The following is a 7,786-nucleotide window of genomic DNA, read 5'->3' as shown; positions in this document are numbered from 1 at the left end:
GAGGGGGGGGGGGGGGGGGGGGGGAGAGAGAGAGAGAATCTCAAATGGGTTCATGTGGGAGCTCAGGTGACGAAGCCAGGACCTGCATCAGCACATCCAGCAGCTTGCTGAACATTTAAATTTTAGGAGGATTTTGATGATCAGAGCAGAGACATCTACATTTAGGGGTACTATAGGTCTAGACTTCAAAAAGAAGTACAAAAGTTCAGATCTCCCGGCCACCACGGGTCACAAAGAGATGTCATTGCGTGCCCTGAAGAAGCCTGATGCCTGGGGACGCGTTGGACCAGGTGGGACATGGACATGGACCATGTCCTGGGAGGTAGATGGGATCCCTACCAAACCACAGCCCGAGCTCAGACTTACCACCTCTGCGGGTGAGAAAGAGAAAAGGCTTTTATAGAGTGATAACGAGCAGCCAAACCTCAAAAACTGGGAGGTTCCCACAGAAAACTAGCAAATACTAGTTACAGACACAAGGTTGATTGCTGGCAAGGATTAATTCAACTTCTCTTCAAAAGAGCAACACTTTGGACTCAAATCCGACCCTCCTTTCATGAGGTGAGTGGCTCATCCCAGGCAAGTCACCCACCAAGCCCTGGCTTGGAAAAGGCCCGTTAGCATTAATTGCATTAATCCTAACAGGAATAATGAGTCTCCTGTCCCAGCACTGGTCATCACCACCGGCACGGTCATTGCTCGGACTCTGGTGGAGCAGGCAGCTGCCTGCAGCCCTGCCTGTGAGGGGTTAACCGCCCACGGAGGAGCCTCGGGCGCACGCTCACGTCATGGAAATACTCAAGTAACCACAATTTTCTCTATTGCTTTTTGGCTCCGGTTCTTCAACATTTCTACACTTCCAGCCCAGATCTCTGCTACCTGTTTTCCAGCGACATAATTGGTACAGACAGCAGCTCAACCGAGCAGTCGGTAATTTTTTTTTAATATAGGTTACTGTTATACTTTCTACCTCCAATACTACCAACACTGAGATATAAAAAAAGATGAGTCACACTACCGGCAACAAAAAAAAAAAATTAAAAAAATCAGATGCACAATAATAAATGGGGATGGGATGGGGGGTTGGTGCTTTCTGGGTTTTGCTGGGTATTAATATGCCAGCGGGTTGGACTGAGCCCCAGACAGCTCTGTCCTGCCGCTGCCTGCCCAGCCAGCCCACCCACAGCGGCCGCGGGCCCCTCTCCTCCATCCCTCCCACCTTTCCCAGTCCTCCCAGTCTCCCCGTTATCCGCTGTTTCTCCTGTCCGAGGTATACCGACTGACCAGGAGAGGCTGCCTGCCGTGCCTTCACCCCATCTGAGATGCAACGGGAGATCATCCATGAGGGCTACATGAAGGGGAAAGAGGGGAGGGAAAAAAAACAGGAAAAAAGAAAGAAAAGATAAAAAAAGCAAGCAGAAAACCCTATCCCTCTCCTGATAATCACAACCTGCCTTAATATTTCTATCCTGTAATTGAGACCGCGAGTGCCAGCATCGCTCCGGGAAAATGCCAGCCCAGCAGCTCGGCTCCTGGTCCCCATCCCGCTCCCAAGCGCCTCCCCCTCCGGATCGCTCTGCCAGCCGGTTACTGAACTAAGCCACATCAAACCAGCCAGCCCAGGAGACGACGTCCTCCTCTTCGCACCGCCGCCGTTGTGATCAGCAGAGCGAGCCAACGGGCTGGGCAGGGAGCGCTGCCCCGCGTGCCGGAGCTGCCCAGTGGGCTTTTCCCAGGGAAAATAAATTAAATAGGAGTTTTAGAGCATCCTTGTGCAATGTCAGCACCCAGACACCCGGCCTTACCTGCCGAAAGAGGTTTGCCATTTTGCTTTTACTGCCCTAATTCCCCATGGAGCACGGCTTAGGTGTTGCTCCGAACTTCTTAATGCTCCTTTTAACAGCCCTGAAAACATTAATGGGGATGGGGCACCCACCGGGTGAGCTCGATGTACCAAGAGAAGGACTTTGTGGCTGGTCTGGACACAGCAATGCCTCGCACGGAGGAGCCCCTTCCCCAGGAGCGGGGCTGGACTGGCTGGGCAAGAGGCACAGACTGAGAACACTCAACGTCTGGCTCATGGCTTACAAAGAATAACCCTAAAAAACACTTTGGGGGAGCATCAGCATCCCAACCGACGCTGCAAATGCTGCGCATAGGACAAAAATCAAAGCTGGCTCCTCCAGAGGTTTGAACATATGAAAAAGCATATGAAAACATATGAAAAAGCACCTTGTTTTTCAGGACCATGAAAACGAAAGCATCTCAAGGTTGCGTGCGGCCCTGCAATGCTTCTGACACCTTTCGATAATCAGTTTGGATCCCCGCTGCAAAATCACAGGAGGGCAACAGGAACGCCACTCTCGGGGGAGGTTTTGGGCATCAGGGAGGGCGCGGGTTGGCTGCGCTCAGCCCAGCTCTCCAGTGCTGCACAGGGCAGCTATCGCCACCAGAAAACACCAACCATCTGCTTTAAGTTGCCCAAAACTGGATGCGCTCAGCCCTGCTTCGTGCCAGCATCTGCAATTCTGGGCATCCGTCAGGGATGTCCCGTGGGGGTCTGTGCCAGAAGCATTGCCTGGGCTGTGGATGTGCCAGGACAGACCCGATCCACAGGACAGGGGTGATTTAGCAGCAGCCAGGAGCCTCCTGCTTTCACGCCATCCCTTTTGCAGGAGGAGATCAAACGCAGAGTGACAAGGCAGCTCCTTGGACGCTTCTCAAAAACTAAAATTCTCCTTGGTAGGAAGAAAGCAAAAGCAACACCAGGCGTCAGGCGATGCTTTTCACTCAAGAAAAATGGTTTCGAGGGGAAGATTTAAAAAAACAAAGCAAAACAAACTTACTTGCAACATAAATATCAATAGTATTTTTCAGAGGTTTATCCTGGAGGGAGGTGACCACAGAAATGTGACTCAATAGCTTCAAATCAGATCTGGCGATTAGAAAAGGCTTAAAAGATGCAGAAAGACCAATGCCACTGAAAAGGCAAAGAGCAGATGTGCAGCTACATGACGATGGCGAGGACTGCACTAGGCTGGCCAAACCCGTTCAGCTGGAGTAGGGAGGTCAAACTAGGCACCTGAAATACTGGGAAAGAGGATTAGCCTGGGGAGAAGGGGGATATTTTGCTGCTAATGGTGTTTCTGGAGGACCCGCTCCAGCCCCTTTCTGGAAACAGCACATCCCAAGCCGGCACCTGGGCATCCACAGCGTACCTGACTCCTCCTAAATCAGTGTTTTGGAGCACCAGCTCTGCCACCCCCAGCTTTAAAACCAGCAATGAAATAAAAATAGTAATGAAATGACACTTGTGTAATAGGGGAGGCCAACCCCAGGGGTAAACACAAGACCTGCACGCAAAATCCCTCCCCCCCCCAAGCACAGCCCCTGCCTCTCCTCATCCCAGAAATTTCCCCCTCCCCGGTTCCCTCAGCATTTTAAGAGCAGACATCAGTTTTTCTGAACATTGCTCTTCATTCACAATTTATTTTTTTTTTTTAAGGATAGGTACAAAAGCAGGTAACCTCAGAGGACAGCACGGGGATGAAAATCCCAAGTTTCCTCTTGTCCAGTTGGGAAAATTTTGTGTAGTCTCTCCCCAAATTTGAAGGCGCTCACAAGGTTTTAATGCCTCAGCATTTCTCCTAAGGGAAAGGATTTGGAGGAGGAGAAGGAAAAAAAAAAAACCAACCCATAGCATGTTTATGAATCAGACTGTTAAGCGTGTGTTTTGGGGGTGGAAAAGGTGGGCGATGCGCAGAGGAAGAGAGCAGAGTTAGATGAGTCAGAAAATGCTGCTTTTCCTTTCCTTACCGGCATCTCAAATATTTCAGTATAAAATAGAAATTTCTCTCTTTTTTTTTTTTTTTTTTTTTTTTTTCAAGAGGGAGTTGGAGCGTAACCTTGGCTGGTTAGCAACCGCCAGCAGCTCCTCCGACATTAAGTAATGCACCGCAATTAGAGTAGGGGCAGGGGCACGGGCACGCACACGCATGTGCCGATGGACGTATATACGCATGCACATGCAACCCTGGGTATAGGCTGGGAAAAGGATGGAAATAAATAATATATCAGTGGGTTTTGCTGCCGCTTCTAGCAAAACAGGGGCTTGGATGCGCGTTCACACCAAAGAGCGGAAAGCTCCTCGTGAACGAGCCTCGATGGGTTTCAGGAGACTGGCAACCCATCGCAGGCTGGATTTGGGCTCGAGGACGTTTCCTCCTCCCACCCAGGTAGGCTCGGGCACGCAGAGGCAAAAATACACCCAGGGGCTCCGAGATCCTGAAATAAAGCTTACAGAGACGTGGAGAGGTGCGTTATAAAAGAAAAGCCAATTTACTCATGGGCTTTGAGTTGGCCCAGTGCTGAAGCTGGCTTGAATAACGCTTCAACCAGCCAGCACGTAAACACCGTTATCGTTGCACCTTGCAGTGGGGCACGGGAGGTTTTGAAGAGCATCGGGTACCACGCTGGGGGTCAGCCCCAGGAGCGGCGAGGGTAAAGGAGGGGATGGGCTAGACCCCGAGGAGGGCTGACGGGCAGGGTCCGATCCTGCCCCGGGGCGTTTCCAACCGCAGACGGCAGCGGGGCTTCTGCTTTGGAGTCAGAAGAGATGAAATGCAAGAAGAGACAAACGCCCCTATGCTGCAAACAGCCGAGCACTTGACTCCACTGACATTCACAGTCCACTTAGGTTACCAATGAAGCAAATAAAATTATGCATATGCATTAATGCTGGCAATATCCTGCCCGAAATGTATGCTCATTTACACATGGAAATCCATTTAGAAGAGAGAAATCACAGCTATATTTAAAACAGAAAATCACTTCACTGTCCGTGGGGCAACTCCTGTTTATATCTGTCATTTCTTGGCAAAACTGAAATTGTTTCAGGGTAAATTGTGCCCCTGGTTTTACATTTAGAAAGAAGAATGTTTGCACCCCTCTATCCTCGTGATGAGTCTATTATAAAATAAGAGATGCGCATTTTTTGCTTTTGTTTTGGGGGTTTTTTGTTGGTTTGGTTTTGGTTTTTTTTAAGTTTTGTGGTCTAAAAGCAACCCGTGGAGCTCGGTGTTGGTGGATGGGAGGAGGTATAGGGAAGCGCCTACCCGGCGCGCACGGAGCATCCGAAGCATTGCGTAGTTAAAATTTACTTTGGAGATTCAGAAGCCTTTTAAGAATCGCCATGGTGAGACCTAAACGTTCTGCAGCTTCTCCAGTTTCCTTGGCAAATGAAATGGCCATGCTGACAGCACCGATGACAGATCTGAAACTAGAACGCGAGCTCTTCCTAGGGGAGAAATATCTTCTTCCAGTCCAGTAATCTATATCTCACTGCTTGACTGCCAAGCCACAAACTGGAGGTATTAAATAATCAGTATTGCTCTCTGTTTCCTCCTGCAAACCTAAATGCGAGCATTGGAACTGAAAAAGCAATTTTAGGCTCCAAGAGTATAACCCCCCCCAAAATACATTATTTTTTAATATAAAACACACCAATGGCCACTGCTTCTCACTTAACGTTGGAGCTCGTTGCAGCTCATCTTTTTTTGAATGCATCACCACAATAAAAAAGAAGCAGACAGCAACTCTCTGAAGTACGTCGGGAGGCAGTTTTTAAGAAAGATGTTGTATTTTAGATTGTGATTCACGACCACACTGGCAGTTTGATTTCAGGTTTAGAAGGAAATGAATGAATGAGAGACAGGAGGGTGCGAAAATGAAACTAGCTGGAGCTGAAGGTCTGCTCTGCACTTCAAGCCACACAAGATTTGAATTTTCTTCCCCCTTCTGCGCGAGCTCAAGCAAGATCAAACTGTCCCACACTTCCGCTGCCGGAGTTTAACTTAAGCCTAAATTAAAATGCAATTTAATACAGACCATTTTCAAGACCCGTGCTCCGGCGCAAGCCCAGCTCACCGTCCCACGCTGCTCCCCGCAGCAGTTCACCTGAACAGGGCACCCCAGGGTACCCCAGCACGGTCAAGGAGGTCGGCTCCTGCTGCCGCAACACAATCTGCAAATTCTTGCCATGCTGGAAAAAAGGCTATTTGCTTAACATCAAGGTTTTAAACCAAACAAACCACACAGGGTCCCATTCTGCATGATTTTAAGCTGTGCTAACCTGTCCATATCTCATCCACGCCACAAGGAGGATATAAATGCTGCACAAAAATTGCAGAAATTCAGAATTCTTAAAAGTCTTTGACCACATTTTCACTGATGGTTGCACTGCCCACGTTACTGCTCTCAACATCGATGCACATCACTGCGAGCTGTATTGCACAGGAGACGCGGAGCTCTGCTTTGAAGGCGAAAGCCATGGCACACCCCAAAGTCAGAAGCTCTCATGAGTCAACAGCCTGCAAGAAACCCAATGCTAGACTGTATGGGAAGCAAAACTGTAGAGAGAGGCGAGTGCAGACCCATTGCTTGAAAGAGGGGGAAGGAAGAAGAAAAAAACCAAAAAGACGAACTAATTGCCACGGCTAACCCTTTGCTTTGCACCTGCGTCATACGTTCGAGCTCCCTTTTTCAAGGTAGAGAGCCCAGTGCCACCGAGCAACCAACGTGCCTGACTCAGCGACGATGATTCACTTGGGCAAACAGGAGGATGAAGCCACCGTGAGCACCACGATGGCGATGCCTTTAGGTGACACGCTGCTGCGCGGCACGGACCACCCGCCATCCCCACGTTCCCGTGGGGCCGGGGGACAGCACAGAAATGTTGGCAGCAAGTATACCTTGAAATCAGACCGATCACCTGTTTCTTAAGGACGTGTTTTGCATTGAGCCCCCAAAGCAGAGGGATTGCTCCCCTGCCGGCTAATCAGACGGGTCCCCAGCTGCCCTTCTCCGGGATCAGGTCGGACAAGGGCAGGCGCGATGCTCCGTTGCTTACGCCTTGCGCAGAGTCCTGCGTGGCACGAGCTCCCGGCCCAACCCCGGCCACGCTGACACAGGGAACAGAGCAGAAGCTGCCTGGTACGGCGAGCGCTGGTGGGAAAGGGGACCCCGAGCCCAGCAGACGGGACCGCTCATGGCAGGGTTTGTCTGGAGGAGGCACAGCCCTCTGATCCCACCTAACACAGCTCTCCCAATGAATAAAGATGCGGAGAGCAATCCCACCAGCGCCTAGTCGGGTTTTCCTTAGCCTCACCCACGAGGATGAAGTGAAAAGCCGATGCAACAAGCTCCAACCCAGGAGAGAGTTTACACACTTATCCCCTTGTGCAACTTTGAGAAAGGACTTGCTGCTCCACAGCACCGGAGCAAACTCGCCCGAAACACCCTCCGGTTTCCGTCCGCAGAGTTAACGACTTACCTCCCGTCACAGCCTGAGCGATCAAAATCACTCTTTACCCGGGTCGGTTCAGGCACCCCAGCGAGCCCCCCCGTGCCCAGTGCGCACTTACAAAACACGAGTTTACACAAGTCCCCTGATCAAACCCAGGACGATGCCCGGCTGCTCCAAGAGGGTTCCCCTCACCCCACGTCCCCCCACCACCCCAGTCGATTTCGGGGCTTCCCTCTTTCACCCGCAGGCAACGGGGGAACTTCCCCCTCTCTTTCCCGACGACATGTCCGTGTCCCTCCCGGAGGACACTCCGCCGGAGGAATTAACACCCCGGTAACCGCCGGTGCCGACCGTACCCCCGGTAACCAGCCTTTCACCGAAGCCGGTAAATATTCCCCGAATCAACAGGTGTCCCGCGGTAAACCCTCCACCGCTTCTCCGCGACCCCCGGGCCGGGAGAGGGGAGGGGAGAGGGGCACCCCC

At 51.1% G+C, this 7,786-nt stretch overlaps 1 protein-coding gene across 3 annotated transcripts in view; it reads right to left on the bottom strand.

Moving 5' to 3' along the window:
* ATP2A3 (ATPase, Ca++ transporting, ubiquitous) overlaps positions 1 to 7,786 on the bottom strand; it is a 57,335-nt gene that overhangs the window by 49,273 nt on the left and 276 nt on the right. The gene's annotated exons all lie outside the window — the stretch shown is intronic.

The sequence above is a fragment of the Haliaeetus leucocephalus genome, unplaced genomic scaffold, assembly GCF_000737465.1.
Source record: "Haliaeetus leucocephalus isolate CR32 unplaced genomic scaffold, Haliaeetus_leucocephalus-4.0 Scaffold395, whole genome shotgun sequence".
Classification (NCBI taxonomy): Eukaryota; Metazoa; Chordata; class Aves; order Accipitriformes; family Accipitridae; genus Haliaeetus; species Haliaeetus leucocephalus.
This window is presented reverse-complemented; position numbering and strand designations above follow the sequence as displayed.